The sequence below is a fragment of the Ovis aries genome, chromosome 25 (genome assembly GCF_016772045.2).
Source record: "Ovis aries strain OAR_USU_Benz2616 breed Rambouillet chromosome 25, ARS-UI_Ramb_v3.0, whole genome shotgun sequence".
NCBI lineage: Eukaryota > Metazoa > Chordata > Mammalia > Artiodactyla > Bovidae > Ovis > Ovis aries.
Genome location: NC_056078.1, coordinates 43,182,826 through 43,205,382, shown reverse-complemented (window position 1 = coordinate 43,205,382; position 22,557 = coordinate 43,182,826). Strand labels below are relative to the sequence as shown.

At 45.5% G+C, this 22,557-nt stretch overlaps 1 protein-coding gene across 4 annotated transcripts in view; it reads right to left on the bottom strand.

Annotated features, from left to right (window-relative positions):
• MARCHF8 (membrane associated ring-CH-type finger 8) overlaps positions 1–10,878 on the bottom strand; it is a 111,805-nt gene extending 100,927 nt beyond the window's left edge. Inside the window, exon 1 of one of the 4 annotated variants that reach the window (XM_004021569.5) lies at positions 10,746–10,878. The gene's annotated coding sequence lies outside the window, so the exon portion shown is untranslated. Of the gene's footprint in view, positions 1–373; positions 620–10,237; positions 10,600–10,745 lie in introns of those variants that run through there. The other 3 variants (XM_012105579.4, XM_012105575.5, XM_042241155.2) reach the window with 3 other exon arrangements.
• Between the last annotated feature and the right edge of the window lie 11,679 nt (positions 10,879–22,557).

The following is a 22,557-nucleotide window of genomic DNA, read 5'->3' as shown; positions in this document are numbered from 1 at the left end:
GACAACACACTTGGCTACACAAGAGCACTGGGGGGGACTCACTGTGAGGAGACTACCCTATTGCTGTCTTCATGACCATGAGCACATCCATTCTGCAGCTCACAGATTAAGGAGTCCTTCTGACCTTTATATCTCATTACTTAAATACATCTCAGAAGGCGACAGCAGCCACAGACAGTGATTCCTCTGCTACATCTGGGCAAAACTGAAAACCTTCTAGAAAGGATCTCATCATTCTAGACATCACTAAAAACATTCATGATTCATGGGAAGAATTAAGGGGCATTTGGAAGCTGATCAACTTTATCAAAATTAAGGGAAGTTTGGAAGTCGACAGGGGTTTCCCAGGTGACCCTAGCGGTGGAGAACCAACCTGCTGACACAGGAGACGGAGACTGGGGTCCGATCCACAGGCCAGGAAGAGCCCCTGGAGGAGGAGACGGCAGCCCACTCCAGTGTTCCTGCCTGGGAGAGCCCACGGACAGAGGGGCCTGGAAGGCTACAGTCCACGCGGTGCACAGTCAGGCACGACCGAAGTGACTAGCACACACGCATGATGAAACTTGATGGAAGAGTTATTCTACGGATGAGCAGAGAGTGGTATCCTGAGATGGAGTCTGCTCCCGGTGAAGATGAAGCCGAGCTGCTGAAATGACAGTGAAGGATTTAGAATGTTACATGCACTCGGCTGACGAAGCAGAGGCAAAGGGTTAAGAGGATGGACTTCAGTTTTGGCAGGTGTTCTCCTGCGGATGAAACACCATCCAACCGCACTGCACGCTACAGAGAAATGGCTCATGGGAGGAAGAGTCGGTCAAAGCAGCAAGCTTCACTGCTGTCTTATTTTAAGGAACTGCCACGGCCAGTCCAGCCTTCACAGATGCCTCCATCGGTGTCAGCTGCAGCCATCAGCATCAAGGCAAGACCCTCCACCAGGAAAAACACTGTGACTCACTGGGGGCTCAGACGATGGTGAGCACATGTTAGCACCAGGTTATTTTTAAATTAAGGAATGTAAATTGTTTTTAGACATAGTATTATGAGTATGCTCCGGTATACTTAACAGATTACAGTACAGCATACACATAACCTTTATGTGCTTTGGGAAACCAAAAAAAAAAAAAAAAAAAGTGATTTGCTTTATCTCAACGTTTCCTTTATTGCCTTGGTCTAGAACCGAAGACACAATGTGTCCAAGGTGCGCCCATACTTTGAACTGAGAATGAAAGGGTTTGGGGACCGGGACGGACAACTGAAGAAACCTCAGGGCTACTTGTCCACTACACTGTTCCCTGTTCCTGGAAAATCAGAAGGCTACATCTGCCAGTCTGACTTGCAATTATGTCAGAGTTACTGTGACTGATTTCTGACAAATATGACATGGGAAGAGTAACACTAGCCACTTCCAGATCTGGCCTTTAAGAACATTCATTGGGCTCCCCCAGCTCTCTTCCACTGCCATCCTCAAAGTCAGGTGGCGTGGCTACAGAGGGAGGGGTTCCATCCAACTTGCCTTAGACTTTGCAGCACAAACAAGTTTGTTGCTATTGTCGCTGTTGCCATAGCACAGGCCAGCACTTTCAAAAATGTTGCTGCAAGTAAGTCATCTTGTTCCGATGCAGGTCCAGGATGAGGCCTGAGATCCTACATCTTGAACAAGCACAGAGATGATGCCAGTGGGGACAGTCTATGGAACACTCTGTGAGGAGCAAGAGCCTTCAGCCACCAAGACGAATACACAAGGGGAGGACAGATGATTCTCTGGAGAAACTGAATGACCCCAAGCAAAGGCCTCCCACAGGCCCTGAGCAGTAAGGCCAGAGAATTCAGACTCACATTCAAGCAAGACGGTGAAAGGCTCCATGAGGAAGACCACCCAGAAGAGGGCAGAGACTGACAGGGAGATGCGCTGCGGCATCTGTCAAAAGGGATAATTCGTCTACAAGAAGGTTTATGAAGAGAGCGATGTATGTGAAGTGAGGTGATAACTCTACTTTGCCAACAAAGGTCCGTCTAGTCAAAGCTATTTTTTCCCATACTCATGTATGGTTGTGAGAGCTGGACTATAAAGAAAGCTGAGTGTTGAAGAACTGATGCTTTTGAACTGTGGTGTTGGAGAAGACTCCTGAGAGTCCCTTGGACTGCAAGGAGATCCAACCAGTCCATCCTAAAGGAGATCAGTCCTGAATATTCACTGGAAGGACTGATGCTGAAGCTGAAACTCCAACACTTTGGCCACCTGATGTGAAGAGCTGACTCACTGGAAAAGACCCTGATGCTGGGAAAGGTTGAAGGGAGGAGGAGAAGCGGACGACAGAGGATGAGATGGGTGGACGGCATCATTGACTCAATGGACGTGGGTTTGAGCAACCTCTGGGAGTTGGTGATGGACAGAGAAGCCTGGCCTGCTGCAGTCCATGGGGTCTCAAAGAGTCGGACACGACTGAGCGACTGAACTGAGCTGAAGAAAAGACATGCAGTCACAGACTACAGTTAAAAAAGAGCTGTCAGTGACTAAATACTAACTGGAGAAGGCGATGGCAGCCCACTGCAGCACTCCTGCCTGGAGAATCCCAGGAACAGGAGAGCCTGGTGGGCTGCAGTCCATGGGGTCACGAAGAGTCAGACACGACTAAGCGACTTCACTTTCACTTTTCACTGTCATGCACTGGAGAAGGAAATGGCAACCCACTCCAGTGTTCTTGCCTAGAGAATCCCAGGGACGGGGGAGCCTGGTGGGCTGCAGTCCATGGGGTTGCACAGAGTCGGACTGAAGCGACTCAGCAGCAGCAGCAGCAAATACTAATTATTGATTTCAATAAAAACAGGACTGTAACCACAACTGAAATGGAGAAAAGGTAAGTGAGGAGAGTTTAGGACGCCCACATTCTCAAAACAGGACAGCAATGCATAGCATTTAAAGCTGATGAGTCACTAACAGTGAGATAGGCATTAAGTTATGGAGTATGGAGGCAACCACCATAACAAACAAGAAAGCAAAAGGTGCCTCTGTTTTTCATTACAAGCATTTATGCTTACTACTTTTAAACAATATCCAAGTATTACTGTGATAAAAATTTAAACATTAATTTTAAAATACAGAAAAATAAAGAGATTGGCAATAGATAGTATGGGCAAAAAAAATGGGGAAAAAAATCAACATTATCAGGGGAAATGCAGAAGAAATAAAAACTAACACAACCACCACTACTCAATTTAAATCCCCTTAGCCAGACAATCCCACCTGCACCATTCTATACCACAAGAACACGCCCACAAATGTTCAAAGGCATTTACACAAGAATGGTCAGTGCGACACTGTTAAAAAAGAGAAACGTCAGCGCGTACTAACTATTCACTAATTATAGGGGAAGAGTTCAATTAATTACGAACAAACGTACCCAACCTGGGGGCTTCCGAGGTGGCGCTAGTGGGAAAAAACCCACCTGCTGATGCGGGAGACGCGAGAGAGGAGGGCTCCATCCCTGGGTCCAGAAGACCCCCTGGAGGAGGGCATGGCACCCCACTCCAGTGTTCTTGCCTGGAGAATCCCAGGCACAGAGGAGCCTGGAGGGCTGCAGTCCACAGGTCACACAGTGCCGGACACGACTGAAGCGACTCAGCATGCACTCACCCACCCAACTTGACTCCAGCCTTCTAAGACAAAAAGCAGACAACCCCAGCAAGCCAAAGTCACTTCTGACCTACAGAACTATGAGATTAAAACATGTCTTGGTTTAAGCCTCTAAAGTTTGTGGTAATTCATTAGAGTTCAATAAACAACAAATACTTCTAGAAAAGCTGAAGAAATGCTTTACCCTACAACCCAGCCCCTATGGTTAGAAGTAATTATATATTCAGAGAAAGTCTTGTCCATGCGCACCAGAAGACACACACAAAATGTTCACATCATCACCGCTCACAACAACAACAACAAAAAACAACGACCTATCAAAAGCATAAAGGTAAAACCTTGGAATATTCATATAAAATAATGCAATACAACAACGAAACATCAACGACCCACAACCACACATGAAGATACAGACGGCAAGTCATACTGTGCCGGACAAGAAAGCAAGTGACAGAAGCGCACACCCAGTACAATTCTAGCGAGTGAGTTCAACAGGGCATGCAGAGAAACCGCAAAGCTTAGAGAGGCGGTCAAACTATCTCAAAAAAAGAAATAATAAACACAGATCTTAAGAGTAGCAGTCATGTCTGTGGGGAGGTAAGAGGATGGGGTGAAGGGGAGACCAAGGGATATTGAAGGCAACGTAAGGTTTTGGTCCTAACTGGTACTGACTACAGAGTAATAGTGTTTAAATTCTAAAACATAGCTGAGAATTATTACAATGTTTATTCAGTATTTAGAGGACAAAATCATCCAGGAATAAAATATCTACCAGACAAAAAAAATCCTTCCTTTTCTTTTGTCAAGATAAGTTCATTGAAAAAATAATTCAAATAATATATGAAAGTCCAATCATTTTTTTAATCACCTAAAAATCCACCATCAAGACACAACTGGTAACAACCTGAACATGCTTCAGGACATTTCATGTACCTATGTTTACACATTAAAGTATTCTAAATAAAATCATTATATACGCAGATATATTTGCTTATTCTATAAATGCTGTTTAGACCCCTGCTTTTTAAAACTCAAGTGCATTAAATTACATTTTACATGAAATGAACCCACATTAAGTGTCGGAAAAGCTTTGACAAAAGTGTACGTAGTGTAACAACTACCCAATCAAAATTCAGACCAAACATTTTCATCACCATGAAAAGCGCTTTCCTGCGCCTTGGCAGTCAATTCCCTCGCCTCTGACTGCAAGCAGTCATTAATCTGCTTTATTAGAGATTAGTTTTGCTGGCTTAGGACCAATGTGAACGGAATTATACAGCGTGCATTCTCTTGTGTGGGGCTTTTGTCAGCATAAAATTTATACTATTGATAGTCCCCTTTACAGTGCTGAGCAGTGCTTATTTGTATACTCATTAATAGACATTTGGCACATTTCCAGTTTTGATCTCTAAACACTGAGGTGTAAGTAACTTGTGACATTAAGTTTTCACTTTGTAATCAGGGATGGAACTGCTGGGCCACAGAGTACACGTAACCTGAACAGGAAACTGCCCTGCTGTCAGCTTCTGCACCATCACACACCCCTCCTAGCAGTTCACGCGAGCTTTAGTAGCTCGGCATCCTGACCGACACTCGCTATTGTCAGTCTTATAGATTTTAACCACTCCTGTAGGCAAACAGCTGTTCATTTCTATTTGCATTTCCATAAATGACTAGATACGTTGAGGATTTTTAAAGTGCCTATCAAAAAATTTAAATGTCTTCTTCCGTGAACGGTCTGTCCTAATCTTTCACCAGCGTTGTGATTTGGGCATTGTCTGCCTTCTCACTGTTGATTAGCCACTGAGTCACGTCCAGCTTTTTGCAGCCCCATGGACTGTAATCTGCCGGGACCCTCTGTCTATAGGATTTTCCAGGCAACAATACTGGAGTGGGTTGCCACTTCCTTCTCCAGGGGAATCTTTCCAAACGAGGGATCAAACCCATGTCTCCTGCCTTGGCAGGTGGATTCTTTACCACTGAACCACCAGGGAAGCCCACTGGTGATTACGGAGGCCCTTTCCACACCCTGGGTGAAGGTTCTTTGTCAGATATATGAATTGCAAATACTTGTTCCCCACTGGAGCTTATGTTTCCCTTTTCTTAAAACAGTACATGCGTACATGCTCAGTTGCTCGACAGTGTCCGACTCTTTTCGACCCCATGGACTGTAGCCCGCAAGGCTCCTCTGTCCATGGGGTTCTCCGGGCAAGAACCGTGGAGTGGGTTGCCATTTCCTCCTCCAGGGGATCTTCCTGACCCGGGAGTGAATCCTAGCCTCCTGCGTCTCCTGCTCTGGCAGCCACCTGGGAAGCCCTCAAACGGTACAGAAAGTTAAACCTTTAAAGCACAGAAGCTTTTAATTTTTATTAAGCCTAATTTAACAGTAAAAAATTTATTGTTAGTGCTTTATTTTGTATCATGTATATGACTGAATGTTTACCCCTCAGACTGGAAACAAAATATGGATGTCTGCTTACCACTTCTATCATCATATTGGACTTGAGGTTCTAGCCAGGTTTAGCCACTCAGGCAAAAAAGAAAAAAAGAGAAAGGCAGGAGGGAAGGCAAGAAGTAACGAGCAGAAATGAATTAGTAAAACTGTCTTTATTCAATGATTATATACATAGAAAATCCTGAAAAACGGACTGCATTTTTACATATTAGCAATGAAAAAGTGGACAATTACTTTTTAAATCCATTTATAATGACATCAAAACCCATAAAATATTAAAGATATAAATCTTACCAAACATGTATAGGACCTGTGTACACTAAAAAACTAAAACCATGTTGCAAAATATTAAAGAATCAAATAAATGACAGATTGGGAAATTCACTATCATGGTAGCAATTTTCTACAGATTGATCCAGAAACTCAAGGCAATTGCAACTGAAATTCCAAGAAGTTTTTGAAACTAACATGCCGATTTTAAAATATTTATGAAAATACATACAACCTAAAATACCTGAAACCGTTTTGAAAATAATGAACAAAGCTGGAGGATTTATACTGACCAATTTCAAACCATACACAGAGCCACAGTCAGGCGGACAGTACGGCACTGACATACAGAAAGGAAGAGAGAGGGAGGCCACTCTGTCGTGCCCGACTCTGTGCGGCCCCGTGGACTGCAGCCCACCAGGCTCCCCCGTCCATGGGACTCTCCAGGCCAAGAACACTGGAGTGGGGTGCCGTTGCCTTCTCCAGGGGATTTTCCCGACCCAGGGATCGAACCCAGGTCTCCCACACTGCAGGCAGACACTTTAACCTCTGAGCCACCAGGACATGACAAATCAAGAGGAAACAGCCCAGAAACGACCACACACATGTGTTGCCAGCTAAGTCCCAACAGAAATGAAGTTCAGTGGGCAAAGGACGGAGAAATTCAACAGGGAAAGGATAATCCTCTCAACAAATAATACAGAAACAACTGTGTATCCATAAAGGAAAATAATGAACCCAAACCCATTACCTCACACCACACACCTCCATCAGCCCCCTAAAATAGATCACAAATTTAAATATATGAATATATGACCTAAAACCATAAAACTTTCAAAAAGAAAACATGAGAAAACTTCTATGGTCCACACTTTTCAAACAACAGTATCTCAGGTATCTTCTAAGGTTAGTAAATATAAAACTCTTGCATTTTTTAAAAAGTAAGAAAAACAGAGAAAATCCTTACAATTTTTTGAAACATGTCTTCATTTAAAATACAATTTCAAAACTCACTGTGAGTTCCTCATTCATATGGTTTCATGAGTGACGTATTTCATAAACATTTTCCCAAAGAGCTACACTGACATCTGAAGGTCTTTGTAATAGAGACACTCACTGAAGCAGCACCATGCTGATAAACTCACCGCAGAGGACAAGCATCACAGCGAGTCAAAACTGCATGTGAACAAAATTATCAACTATTTTCAATCCAACAAAGTGTATGCTTTGTAGAACTGAGAAGATGATTCCCCTGCCCTTTCCAGCCTCTTCCCACCCTTCTGCAAGCCTGTCTTCCTGACCCCACCTTAACCTCCACGACTCGGATTAAATCCCACCTCCTCCGGGAAGCTCTGCCGTGCAGTCTAACCTGCTGGGTACTGATCTTCCTCCCAATTTCCACAGCATGTGTACCACTTCAAGGCCCTCATCACATTATCCCTGGATTGCACATGATTACACTCCTCTATCAGATTAAGCCGCTGAAGAACTAGAACACTGCTCACATCAGCCTGGCTCAAAGGCGGCGCTCATGCTTCTGCTGTTATTGGCTATTAAATGAAAACATGAACTAGAAACTTCAGGAATTTCAGAGTGAGTTGAGCAGAGAAACTAGATCAGGCCTAGTCGGGTTTGTTTTTTTTTTTTTTTTTTATCCTCAAAATGAAGAGTTAAAAATTATACTCCTTGAAAAAGAATTTCAACGTTGAAAATCTTCAAAATAAAACAAACACAAAACCGATAAACAGTTAAAACTAAATGTCTACAGTGCCTATACTGGTCACTTCCATACTCACAGGCGGCCAAACCAAAAGCCCTAAGGACTTCCTGAAGGGTTATTTACTGCTGGAGCAGTCCAATGCTTTGGAAAAATGTCTTCAAGTCAGTCAGATAACTGGAGAATAAGCGGGATTGTAAAGTACTTTTTCTAGGGGAAAAAAACAGTATATATCATTTCATGACCCAATTTTGTTGCTTTTAGAAATTCTAGCAACTTTTTTTTTCTTTCAGTTTTTTAAATTGTTTACCACCAAGAAGGTGAACCTAAATAGTATGTGATTATAGCAGAAAGGGAATTGCTACATGGCGGGTAGGGGTGGAAACCAATTAGGAACAGTGCAATTCTTCAAGAACTAGACACCGCTCCTGGTAACAGACAGGGGTCCTGACTGCTCGAATCCATGCACCCCTGTCTATGCATCTATAAAACCTCCCTGGAAAGAATTTAAAGAATTTGCAGAAGACAAAAAGGTTGGAGCTAAGGCTGTCAGATTTAGCAAATAAAAATACAGTAGACCCAAAAGTTTTACATAAACAATGAATGTTTAGTAAAGCAAGCCCTATGCAATACTTAGACTAAAAATTTACCCATTGTTTACTGAAATTCAAATTTAACTGGGTGTCCTGTATTTTATCTGGCAACCCTAAGGGAAGCCAAAATCAGTCCAATTTCCTCACTTAGTAGCAGAAACTATGACCCCGAGAAGGGAAGTGACTTGCCTAAACTTAAGCCAAAGATCAAGGAAGTGAGTCTGCTTTGAAAAGAGAAAACACACATCTACGAGGGTCACCTTGGGCTCCACTTACGGTGCATTAGACCTCCAGTTCTCACACACGTCACTGAAGCCCCAGGGAGACTCAACTACGGTTTTCCACTTTTAATAACAAACTGTTAATTCTAATACACTTACCAACTTCAGTCTTCAAAAACAAAGCAGGAGGGCCTCCCTGGTGGCTCAGTGGTAAAGGACCTGCCCGCCAATGCAGGAGACACGGGTTTGATCCCTGGTCCGGGAAGATCCCACATGCCACACAGAGCAACTAAGCCAGGGCGCCGCAACCACTGAGCCTCTGCTCTGGAGCTCCGGGGCTGCAACTGCTGAAGCCCTACTGAAGCCCACGCGCCCTAGAACCCGGGCTCCACAAGAGAAGGCGCTGCAGTGAGAAGCTCCCACACTGCAACTAGAGAACCGCGCCCCCTCACGGCAACAAGAGGAGGTCCACCTGCAGCAACGGAGACCCGGCACGGTCAAAAAAAATAAACAAAAATTTAAAAAAGAACGGACAAACAACAACAAAATAATAGGAAACTTCCTCTTGGCTTAAAAAAGGAGGACTGTGTTACCTCACAATCCAAACTGCTCTTGCCCCAGCGTTCCAAGTGTGGAATGTGTTCGCATTCGTCCGTGGCTCTAACGACTTTACTTCCTATACTCTCCCAACCTCCCTGTTTTTCAGAGGAAATATCCTCGTGCTTTCACCTGGTCTCAAATAAAAGTCCCGCGAAGTCCTCCACTCCCATTCTGTGCCCAAGCAGCTAAACCAGCAGAAAGGCATGAGGTCTCGCTATCACAACACGCTCTCTTTCCCGGGACGGGGATGCAACAGAAGATGGAAAGAGAAAGGTCTTTCTAGGAAATTTGGGGCCTTCTTCCACTACATACGCGGAACATACTTCATGACATACAGTTGGAAAAAAATCAAAGGAAAAAATAGAAAACTTCATATACTCATTACGGTCATCTTCGGGATCCCATCAAATGAACAAATACATAAAACAGTCGCTCTATAACAGCACTTCTCAACCTGGGATCTCTAGGGGCCTCCTGGGGTAGTGGGAACCGGGGAAGGCGGAGGCAGACAGTAGGCAGATAAAGATTTTGCTTCTGACATATCAGGGTCCCAAACGATTTTAAGGAGGTTCCGCTGCATTCCTAAAAGCCTGGGGGTGGGGGGGGGCGGGGAGTAACATACACCACTATGACTTTCTCTAAGTTTTCTATTGAAAACTTCACCCTAGTGAACAACAATCCAAATCGTGTCGGATGAAAAACTGAAAGCCAACCAGAAATTCCGAAATTAAAGGACAAACTATCCACCTCTCCTTTCTCTCTGGCAGCTGCCGATGTACGCAGGTCTCTCTCGAGACCACACACGTCAGAAACGGAAGGTCCTCACAAATCATCTGGTCCAGGCTTGCATTTCACAGATGCGGGAACTCGGGGAGGCGAGGGCTGATCTGCCCACGGTCTCACGGCCCGTCGGCGGCAGAACTTCAACTGCGACTCCACGTTGGCAGCCCTGGGCCCTCCGCTCCCGACGGCTCCCGGGGCCCCCAGCCTGGCCGGACCCAAGGGCGCTGGAGAGCCGGGGCGGAAGGGCCCACGTGCCGGGGTCGCTGCCCACCGTCGGCCGGCTCCGCGCCGCGCCCTGGCCCAGGCTGGCACGGAGCGCCGACCTCGACGGCCGCCCCCGCCCCGCCCACCTGTCGCGGACCGCACGGGCGGCAGCCACACCCCCTGCCAGGCCAGGGGTTCGGCCGGCCTCGACGGCGCCCGGCACCGGCTGCGGCGCGCGGCACGCCGGCCTGAAGGCCGCGGGCGTTACCTCAAGTGGGCGCTGAGCTCGCGGCGGGGCCGCCCCCGCCGGCCAGGAGCATGCCGGAGACGCGGACGCAGCAGAGGCTGCGGCTCGGCCACCGCGGCGCCTGTTTACACCCCTCCGCGGGAGGACGCCGACTGGCCCGTCACGTGACGCGCACGTCACGTGCCCGCCCGGGGCGGGGCGGAGGCGTTGCCCAGCGACGACGGCGCTCGAGGGGCGGGCGACCGCGGCGACGGCGCGGGTCCTCGGCGCTCCCTCGTCACCTGCGTTTGTAGAGTCGACAAACGACGCGTCCTGAGCGACCCGGCGAGGAAAAGGAGCGTCTCCCACCACCGGCTTCGTCGTTCAGTGACCTCTAGGGCTGACTGCATGTATTATTCGTGTCTTGGATGGGGAGGGAATTCCGTCCGGCTTTACGATGTAGGACTTGGAGAGAAAAATGGAAAATACTGCCTTACCTACCCAAAGCTAGCGAACAGACGGAGAGCAGAGGACTAAGTAATGATGATTTGAGCTTCATTAACGAACTGTCGTTTGGTTTTGCTCCCTACTGTGGAATGAAGATCCGCAGCCAACCATCTCCCCCGCCATAGAAAGGGTGTGTGAGGATGGCTTATGGGACTTCGGATTCTTATTTTTAATTATATTTCATATTACCAATTTTTCCATGATTAGTCTTTGTATATGTAAGTACAAACATGTCTGAGTAAATGTTTGATTTGGCGTTGAGCTTCTGTCCACATCAGACTGTCCTCATTATAGCGAAGTCGCTCTGGTTGTAGTGACTACTTTACCAAGGGTGGTTTTTCCTAGATCAGACTTTGCAGAAGCATAGATCGAGACACTGACAGGTTCTCCCATAATATTCACTATAAACCGGGTAAAAGACATAGTTTATGTTCTTACTGAATTCATGCGTAAAATGTGAGCAAATACCCCTAAATATTCGAGTCGTTCTGTTCTCAAGGTGTGAACTATCGAATAATCATGTTCCTCCATTTATTTCCCATCACTTGGCATACTTAGCTATCTATGAGCAAATTGACAGGGTCAAAACAGTGGACTCAAAATATCCTCTAGGTCAGTATTTACCCCCAGTGTGCCTAGTCAGGCGTGTCCTACTCTGTGACCCCATGAACTGTAGCCCACCAGGCTCCTCTGTCCATGGGGATTCTCTGGGCAAGCATACTGGAGTGGGTTGCCATGCCCTCCTCCAGGGGATCTTCCTAGACCAGGGGTGAAACCCAGGTCTCCCGCATTGCAGGCAGACTTTTTACTATCTGAGCCACCAGGGGCAATAGAACAGGGTCAAATACCGTCTTCATTTCTGCAACACACCTAGAAAGCAGCACTGCAGAGAGTACAAAACATGGTGATGAGTCGTCTGCATGTCATCCTGTGCTATGGAAAATAGGTTACAAGGCAGGGTGTCGCAGCTGGCCGATGGCAGCAGATGCTCCATGAAGGCAGGAACAGTGTCTCCCACTGGTATTCCTTATGCCTAGACCATATCTGGGAAGCAAAGAAAGTTGTCTGATCTGTGGGCATGGAACCCTGCCATTCTTCTGTAGGAAGTGGCAAAGTACCTTTGTAGATCCAGAAGGATCTGTTAGGCAGTACTCAGAGGCAGTGAATGCTAAGCAAAGTCCTGGCTCACCCATTACTGTGTAGGCAGTTTAACATTTGATCCCCTTTCTCCATCTGACTAAGAAAATACGTATTGAATAAAGATGAAATAAAATAATGCTGGCACACCACTTTAAAGTGCCCGGCACATACAGTGCCCATTAAATGCCAATCATATTATAGGCCTTTGGCAAGAGGCTAGTAGGGTAGATCAGAGTCCCAAGGGAATGGGAGCTGACAACTTGAATATATCCAGGTCCTAGGTCTGGATTCTCGCCACATGGACTGGAGCTGGGGGCTTCCCCGGTGGCTCAGTGGTAAAGCATCCTCCTGTCAATGCAGAGATGTGGATTTGATCTCTGGATCGGTGAGATAACCCTGGAGGAGGAAATGGCAACCCACTCCAGTCTTATTGCCAGGATAATTCCATGGACCGAAGAGCCTGGCGTGCTATAGCCTGTGGGGTAACAGAGGCAGACGGGACTGAAGCGACTCGGCATGCAGGGACTGGGGTTGAGGACAAGAGTACGAGCAAGGAAATTGTAAGCATATCCGGAAAGAAGTCTTTGCACCTAGAATGGGATTTTGCTGGTAAGGAAAGTATGGGTGACCAGGTGCTCACTCCAAAGGGAGTACAATTCCAAGTCTGTCTGTAGTGATGGGGACTCCTAATATACTAGCTTTCCATTGCCTAAACCCACAGAGAGGCATCGCCTACTCTTTTCTAGAGTTGTGGGCAAAGGGTCAATCCTGAGCCAGATGACCAGTGTTACCCCAACAGCCAGTCAAACCTGACCATCCACCAAATGGTTAAACACGTGTAACCATTTCTAGTTTTTTAATGTTTCACTGCAAACAAGATATAAGATATACTGCAATTGTGTATAACTCTATAGCAGCATTTCATCTAATACAGTGGCTATACAAGCAGCAGAATGATGACTATAAAGGAATAATGGGGACTTTCAGAGAGGGGACACAGTAACCTGCGAAGGTGCTGCAAAGCTCTGAAGCTTTGTGTTTCCTGATTCTAAGTGTCTTTTATTAATAATTACAAAGTCCATGGTTTCATCATACTATTTGCCTATTCCTTCTTGATTTTGAACTTCCTGTAGTACACTGGTGACAAGTTTCTTTCACATGTTGTTTGGTATATTTCAAATATAGAGTAACTGGGATTTTCAGACTGATTAGAGGTGGACGTGAAAGAACAGAGTGAAGGATGATGGGAAGGTTCCAGACCTGAACAACCAAAGGAAGAGAACTGTCATTTAGATAGAGAAGAAGGGATAGCTGCAGTTTTGGAGGGAAGTCAATAATTTGATTCTGAACAGTTAAACTCTGCATGCCTAATAGACATTGAAATGGAGAAGTACAGGTAGCAACGGATTATAAGATAGTGGAATTCTGGGAGACACACAGAGGTAAAAATTGATTGGTCAGTGTATTAAAGAAAGACACAGGATTGAATGGGATCACACAGAGCACTGACTTTGATAACTTCTGACCTCAGTCCAGAATAAAAGTATATTTTCCATACTGACCAAATACATGTGTATAACTTAAAAGTTTCAAGAAGCAAATTTACCCTCCTTTTATTTTGTTGGGTTTTTTTTTTTTAAAACTTCTGCTCGCAACTCAATTGATTTTTTAACTGAGTCCTGGTTGTGTCCTACAGTTTGAAAATCACTGAAAGTTGCTGACTAAGGACATTAACTACATAATTTCTGGCAAAAGAGAAATCCAAAGGCTAGTCATGTGGCACTTTAGAAATGAGAAGACCAGCAAAGGAAAGTTAGGAGCAGCCAGAGGTAAGAGGGGAAACAAAAGAGGGGAATCCTAAAGCCTGAAGGAGGAGAGTGCTGCGGGTGTGCCCCTGGTCCTGAGAGGCTGAGCAGGAAAGGGCTTCGGGTGTGCCCCTGATCCTGAGAAGCTGAGTACAGTGAAAGCCGACCTTTGGGTTTGGCAGTACTACAGTCTGTTGAGAGCTTGAGAACAGAGCATTTAAGACAGTGCTAGGCTGGGACAACCCTGAGGGATAGGGTGGGGAGGCAGGTGGGAGGGGGGTTCAGGACGGGGGACACGTGTACACCCGTGGCTGATTCATGTCAACGTATGGCAAAAACCAGCACAGTATTGTAAAGTAAGTAGCCTCCAATTAAAATAAAAATTTTTTAAAAAGACAGTGCTAGGGATACAAGCTTGGTGTTTTTCAAGTTTGAGTTTCGAGGTAGTGAATGGTGACAGCAAGTAGCAGGTTTTTGTTGTAGAGAGAAGCAGGGGAACGGCACAACAGCAGGCAGAAGGTTTTCTGTTTAAATATTTATATGTTAATAGAAAGGGCCCAGTGATAAGGAAAGTGGTGCAGGAGAGTCAAAGAAGGGGTCAGTCATCTGTGGATAGGTAAACAAGGGCTGGTGAGCACACAGATATGGTTAGCTTGGTAGACTTGTTTGAAGCATGTGGAATTTCTCCTCCAGTGATTCATAGCCTAATTTAAAAAAAAAAAAAAGCTGAGGAGGAGAGATGCTGCTGTTGGTTTCGGGAGAGGGTGCAGATCGCCCAGGAGAATGCTGCAGCCCCACCCAGCGCAGCCCCATGGTTCCTCCCATGGACTGCTATACCTTTCCGTTTCCTGACTTCCATCCTACATTCTGTTTCTACACCATCCCCAGTATGAGTTTTCGAAACTTAAACCCAGTTTTCTCGATGCAGAATAAAGCCCAAAGTTCTTGCCTGTAGACCGCTCCAGGAAACAGCCCTTCATCTCCTGTCATCTGCCTCACTTGCTTTGCTCCAGCCCCCAGGCCCCTCTGGTATTTCTTCATTCAGTTCAGTCGCTCAGTCGTGTCCGACTCTGCGACCCCATGGACTGCAGCACACCAGGCTTCCCTGTCGATCACCAACCCCAGGAGCTTGCTCAAACTCATGTCCGTCGAGCTGGTGATGCCATCCAGGCCTCTCATTCTCTGCTGTCCCCTTCTCCTCCTGCCTTCAGTCTTTCCCAGAATCAAGGTCTTTTCCAACGCTGGCGCTCTTTCTCCGCATACTGGGCACCTACCGACCTTTCAGTGTCCTGCCTTTTTGCCTTTTCATACTGTTCATGGGGTTCTCAAGGCAAGAATACTGGAGTGGTTCGCCATCCCCTCCTCCAGTGGACCACGTTTTGTCAGACCTCTCCACCGCGACCCGCGTGCTGGGTGGCCCCACAGGGCACAGCTCATAGGTTCATGAGTTAGACAAGGCTGTGATCCAAGGGATCAGGGTGGTTAGTTCTCTGTGATTGTGGCTTCCATTCTGTCTGCCCTCCTTTCTTCATTACCTCAGGCAAGGAACACTTTCTCCCCATTTCTTCACTTTGTGACTCTCCTTAAATGTTAACTTTCTCATGGTGACTGTACGTGACCACCCTTTTTAAAACAGCACTCATATCTGTCACCCTTCTTAGATTGGTTTCTGTCTTAGCACTTACTACCATCTGTGGCTGAGACATTTCCAGCTCATGAACTATCCATTCCCCACCCCCACAGTTCTTACAATTAGGTAGGGCCATACGCCTAGCTCCGACCAGCGGGCTGTGAACAGAAGGAGGGTCTATGCTTCTACGAAAAGCATACTGGAGCCACCGTGCACGCCTCCAGCTCTCTGCTGCTGCTGCAGCGATCTCAGGGGTCACGTGTTGCACCAGCAGGCCGTACAACAGAAACAGCCTGAATCACCGGGTCACCCCACCCGGCAGGCAGCTGCCTGAGGAGCTGCAGGCGTGAAGAGCAAACGTTGTTGTGTTAAGCCGCTGAGCTTTGCGGGCTTAATGTGCTACCACATCAGAGCAGCGTCTATTCATTATGGTCTCGATTATGTCTCTTTAAAATTTACATGTTTAAGCCCTAAGTCCCAGTACCTCTGAATGTGACTGTATTTAAAAAAGGCCCTTTAAAAAGGTGCCTAAGTTACAGTACGGTCATTCGGGTGGCCCCTCGTGCGTTATGCGTGGGCGTCCTCGTAAGAGGAGGACAGAGGCCCACAGAGGGAGGACAGCGTGAGGACTCAGGGAGCAGGCCCCTATCTGGGCGCCGCGGAGAGAGGCCTCACAGGCGACCAGCCCCGCCAGCTCCTTGGCCTCAGCCTCCCGGCTTCCACCTGGCAGAGCGCGCTGTTTCAGCAGCGGGTCTACAGTGCGTCGCCACGACGGCCCGCGTGGCCGCTCACACCCTAAGGCCAGCGCTCCACGTGGCGTGTGTCCTCCTGCCCTTTCCCTTCTCTAGAAAGTGAGCACGCCAGGAAAGCGCGCGACGCCCACAGCCTTTAGGGCAGCAGCTGACACCTGGCCGCACAGAGGCGCAGCAAATGTCCAGCGAACGAACCCTGTGTGTGATGGAGTTTAGACTGAGGGGAACCCTTAAACTGTTACGAGTAGAGATAAACTGGTAAAACCTACTTTGGAAAACTCATTACTCTCATCTAATAGGTCTGTGATCCAGCAACTCCGCTCTTAGGCACAGACTCCAAAGAAACGTGTAGGCGTGCTCCAAGAGCCGCACGTGCCAACGTCCCCAGCAGGGCTGTGTGTAATGCTCAGAAACCACCCAGACGTCCGCCGACAGCGGAGGGAAGGGTTGTCGCACAGGCATATACCGGGTTGGCCACACCGTTCGGGTTTTTCTGTAACACGGTACAAAAAAATCTGAATGAACTTTTTGGCTCCCTTCAGAGAAGAGCGGTAATAACTGGGGAAGGGCAGGAAGCAGGACTGAGCTCTGGGCTCGTGTTTCTTAATGTGGGCAACAGTTTACACAGTGATTTGCTCTGTGTAATGTATTTTGTATATATTCACTTTTCTGTGTTTTTAAATGGTTAAAAATGAAAAAAAAAATCAAAATGCAGGCTTTGTCTAGGGGACCAACCATCCAAAAGAATTATCGTGATAAGAGAATAGAGACAATGCAGAGATTAATTTTTTAAATAAAATCCCTGAGCTATAGAAAATGTTGAGACTTGAAAACAAGTAGACACACCAGACATCAGGAAAAACTCATGCACGTGAAATCTCAGACATCTAAAAACTAAGACAAGAATCTGTAAAGTCTCCAGAAACAACCAAATTAAAAACAAACCACCTTACTATCAAGCCCTAAGTATTAGACTAGCACTAGGGTCCTGTCAGCAACGCTGCGTACATAAGTCAGTGGTCAGCTGTCTTCAGACTTTTGAGGGAAGACTTCTAGACCCAGGCCAACCACCAGTCAAGTGTGAGGGCATATGAAAGACACTTTTATACCTGTCAGGAAGGCCTCAAAGCTGCTATTTCCTAGGCCCTCTGAGATTTTCCTCAAGGATCCTGAACAAGAGATGAAAAGAAACACTGTTGTCTAAGTTGGTGAAGTTTGAAGGGGGTGTGTTAAGACTGGATGGTAATATAAAAGTCAATACTGATTTCCTTTTTCAGAGAGTTGGACGGAAGTTGTATAGGAGAGTGTCCTTAGAGGAAATAAACTCTGGAATGTTTATTGCTGGATGGGCATCATGTCTGCATGTTACTCTTAAATGGTTCAGAAACAGACTAATGAAAATGGTCATATATACTCAAAGAGGGTACAAATATGAAAAATCAACAGCTAAGGAATCAGTGAAAGGACTGTGGGCATTTTTTTCCCTTTGCTTATAACTTTTCTGTAAATTTAAAAAGAATTTCAAAATAAAACAGGCTAAATTAAAACAGAAGGCAAATGATTATGTGAAGAATGTCTTCAAGACTAATTCATAGGGAATTCTTTAGCAATCCAATGGACTCTGCGCTTTCACTGTCAAAGCTGAGGGCCAGGGTTCATTCAGTCCCTGGTTGAGGAGCTAAGACCTCATAAGCCATGTGTGGCATGACCAAAGTGAACGAATGAATTAATATAATTAAATTACTTTAAAAAAGGAAGAATTCATAACAAACTATATGATTGAGAACATGAACATTCTTAATCTGATAAAAAGTAAGTGCATTTTCTTTATTACATTAAGAGAAAAGCAAAGCAACTGGAAACAAAACAAAACCCCATGAGCTGTACAAAAAAGGAATAAAAATGACAAAAATAAGTACATTTTTGAGCAAAAGAAAGGAATTAAGGGAAAGCCCATTCTAGCAACCCTGAATTATGGAAAAGAAAATATCATACTATCATACTGTTTCTTTAATAATATTTCTATAAATTTAACATTTTAACTTATTTGTTGCCTTTTAACGTAAAACCAACCTGAAAGCAAAGCAGAAAAGACTATATAATCACTTACAGTTGATTTAACGAGAGTTTATATGCAATGCTTGAGAACAAGGATAGACGGACGGATAGGAAGGCAGTTCCTGCCTTCACGGACTCGCCATCTCATGCAATTCAAAGGATAGCACAAGTGTCAAAATGATACCATGGCATATTCCGTGAAGCAAAAGTATTAATGTAAGAGAAAGGGTACTGACTTAGAGAGAGATCAGGGACGCCTTCCTTCAGAAAGTAATGATGGAGCTGGCATCTGACGAAACAGAGTAGGTGTTAATGGGCAAACAAGCCAGGAAACCAAACGTTAGTGTGGGCAGACCCCAGGAGGCGTGGGTAAGACAGTGCGGCATGAGGCCGGAGAAGCAGACGGGCGCGGAATACAGGGGCCTCACTAGGAAGGAGGGTTGGGAGCCGAGTCTTTGGATAAGAACACAAGAAGTCACTGATACATTTTGACGCTGATGTGCTTAATCTCTTGGTTCTCTAAGAACAGTACGTTTAAGAATATAAAATGGGTCATGAAGGGCACAGCGCTAAATTCAAGGAGCTCGGTGAGGAAGCTCTTGCGATAGCTCGTTGAAAGCTATGGCAACATGGACTAGGGTGACTGCAGAGGAGTCGGTGAATCTGAAACCTTCCCTGGTGGCTCAGATGGCAAAGAATCTGCCTGCAGTGTAGAAGATCTGGGTTCTATCCATGGGTCAGGAAGATCCCTGGAGGAGGAAATGGCTACCCACTCCAGCATTCTTGCCTGGGCAATTCCATGGACAGAAGAAACTGGCAGGCTATAGTCCATGGGGTCACAGAGTCAGACAAGACTGAGGGACTAACATTTTCACTTTTTTCAATGTAACCCAGCTGACGACTGTGGGCTAAATATGTGTCTCCTCCAAATTCCTACGTTGAAGCCCTAAACCCAGTGAGGATGTATTTGGAGTAAGGAAGTAATTAAGATTAAATGAGGTCGTAAGAGTGAAACTCTGATCCCATGGTATTAATGTCTTTTTTAAAATATTTATTGATTTGCCCTCGATGGGTCTTAGTCGTGGCACGCAGGCTTAGCTGCTCCAGAGATGTGGGATCTCAGTTCCCTGAAGAGGGATCAAACCAGTGTCCCCTGCACTGCAAGGCAGATTCTTAACCACTGGCCCACCAGGGACGTCATGCTATTAATGTATGTCTTAATGAGAAGAGACGTCAGAGTTCCACGTGTACACACTAAGGAAAGGCCATGTCTGAAAGCAGCTCTCCGAAAGGCAGAGAGAGAGAGAGAGGAGGGCTCACCAGAAGCCCACCCTACTGGACCTTGACCTGGGACTTCGAGCCTCTGGAACTGTGAGAAAATTAACTTCTGTGGCTTAAGCCACACAGTCTGTGGTATTTTGTGATACGGCAGTGTGAGCACTGGACTAGCGCACCAGAAACTGGGGGGTAAAAGTCGAAAATGTGTCATCACGCTAAGCTCCTTACCTGGAACGATGTGGTGTCGAAAATAATGTCTGCTTGCCTTGGCTACTGTTATGCTGGTGACCACCAAAAAAATAAAATCAGAAACCATTACGAGATTGGGGAGGTATTTGGTGAAATCTTTACTTTCATTTTTCACCCTTTTATAGCTTTCCTGAAACTATGTAATTTGCTTTCACCACTCTGAAACGTCAACATAATTTTCACAGACAAGTGAACGCCTCTCACCTTTTCCCTGCACTCCAGCCACTCACATCTACTTTCACAGTTTTTGTTGTATGTAACCTTGTTTGTCTGTTTTCAATCAGCTTTCTTAACCTATATCGATTTAGTTTCTACTTGTTACTTAGTTACATTTTTCTTCTGATACACATTAAAAATATATAATTATTCTTAAAATGTTCAGCTGTGTACCACTTAAAATCGTCTCATGTTCCAGGAGTGGTACAGGGGTCATAATTTGGAAAACACTGCTAAATGCAAGACTGAATTATCTGTCATAATGGTATAAAACCACAGAATTAAACGTATCACAAAATTAATTCCTCTTTTTCATAACTAAATACCTCCATAAGTCACAACACTTATAAAATTTCTAAACATCCTAGTGTGTAAAAGTCCCGTATCAGAATGACTAAAATTCACTGAACTTAACTATGTGAAGGAGAAGGCAATGGCACCCCACTCCAGTGCTCTTGCCTGGAAAATCCCATGGACGGGGGAGCCTGGTGGGCTGCCATCTGTGGGGTCGCACAGAGTCAGACACGACTGAACGACTTCACTTTCACTTTTCACTTTCACGCATTGGAGAAAGAAATGGCATCCCGCTCCAGTGCTCTTGCCTGGAGAATCCCACGGATGGAGGAGCCTGGTGGGCTTCCGTCTGTGGGGTCGCACAGAGTCGGACACGACTGAATGACTTCACTTTCACTTTTCACTTTCATGCATTGGAGAAGGAAATGGCAACCCACTCCAGTGCTCTTGCCTGGAAAATCCCATGGAAGGAAGAGCCCGGTGGGCTGCCGTCTATGGGGTCGCACAGAGTCGGACACGACTGAAGCGACTTAGCAGCAGCAGCAACTATGTGAAATATTTGCAAGTTAAAAGTTAAAAATTTTCAGACATTTTTAGTGCTAAAACCAAATGCTTACTGTTTTTAAAAATCCAGAAGCTAGATTTTATGTTATATAAAACAGTATAAATGCATTTATTTTTATCATGGTTTTACTAGCAATGCAAGGATAGATCTGAGGTCTCTAAAAATTATCACTTCCTCATAAGAATTTAAGACATTAAGAAATGCCTCCCAATAATGACATAATACCTTGAATTAAATTGGTTTATTTCTCAGTGACTTAGAAATTAGTAAAAAGACTAAACTTTGACCAAAATCTTTGGTAAACTTAAAGCAAGAGTGATTTCTACAATGCATGGTCTTGGTTTAAAAAGCACAGTGCACTAAGCTTATATCAAATGTGTCCTAAGCATTCATTTTCATCTATAGAATAAAATGTTTTGGTCCATGTTTCAGCAGCCTATCCACATAACATAGAGTTCTTAAGATTTTAAATATCTAAAGCACAGGTGGTCTTGATAAAGGGAAGAAAAAGTGAACTGTGCGACACAGAAATATTTTTCACTAGCCTGTACAGACAGCCCCCCTTAGAAAGTATGCCGTTAACCCTTAACAGCAGAGGGGAGTAGAGGGCTTCCCAGCTGGCACAGTGGTAAAATATCTTCCTGCCGACGCAGGAGACATAAGAGATGCGGGTTCGATCCCTGGGTCAGGAAGACCCCCTGGAGCAGGGAATGGCGACCCAGTCTAGTGTTTCTGCCTGGAAAAATCTCATACACTGAGGAGCCTGGTGGACTGCAGTCCACGTGGTTGCAAAGAGTTGGACACCACGGAGCACAAGAAATAGAGGAAGGGTAACAGAAATCTCCGTTTTGTTCACTTCTGTATTAGCTCCTAAGACCCTGATGCTGGGAGGGATTGGGCGCAGGAGGAGAGGGGACCACCGAGGATGAGATGGCTGGATGGCATCACTGACTCGATGGATGTGAGTCTGAGTGAACTCCAGGAGTTGGTGATGGACAGGGAGGCCTGGCGTGCTGCAATTCATGGGGTCGCAAAGAGTTGAACACGACCAAGCGACTGAACTGAACCCATGCACGTCCCACCCGGGTTGGACCAGAGTTGCAGAGTCCACTTGGGTTACCTGTTAGCTATTTGCCAGGGTTCAGCATCAGATTCAACTAAGCTTCCATAAAGCAAGCGGCCTCCTCAAAGCTTGAATGCTGTATTAGTTACATCTGAGGAGCAGGATCCTTATACTGTAAAAGAATTCTTTTATACTGATAGTCATTTTTTCCAAGCAGGATAAATTACTGATTTATTTAAATGGTTTTATTTTTTAAGTATTTATAAGAGAAAATTATTGTAAATAATCAAATCAAAA